Source organism: Arachis ipaensis, chromosome B09 (genome assembly GCF_000816755.2).
Source record: "Arachis ipaensis cultivar K30076 chromosome B09, Araip1.1, whole genome shotgun sequence".
Taxonomy (NCBI): domain Eukaryota; kingdom Viridiplantae; phylum Streptophyta; class Magnoliopsida; order Fabales; family Fabaceae; genus Arachis; species Arachis ipaensis.
The window spans coordinates 101,267,964-101,268,361 of record NC_029793.2 but is presented as its reverse complement, the minus strand read 5'-3'; positions in this window follow the sequence as shown (position 1 = coordinate 101,268,361).

Sequence of the window (398 nt, the reverse complement as noted above, 5' to 3'; positions counted from 1 at the left end):
ACACACACACACACACACACACACACACACACACACACACACACACACACATATATCCAAAACCCAAATGTACATAAACAAAACCCTGTTTCTCCATAAACCTCTAAGAGGATAAAAAAGAATAAGTTATGCGGAGAGGAAGTGATAAACCACTATTTTATGGTTTATCTTGTGTATAATTGAGTGGTTTCATCAAGTCTTCACCCACTTATTCATATGATTTGCATGATTTTACAATCCCTTCCTAATTTTGTTTTATGGTTGAAAACTTGCTTCCTAGAGATCTTTAATTAGTATATTTTAATTTTTCTTTATACCATTCGATGCTGTGATCCGTGTGTTAAGTATTTCAGGCTTTATAGGGCAGGAATGGCTTAGAGAATAGAGAGGAAGCTTGC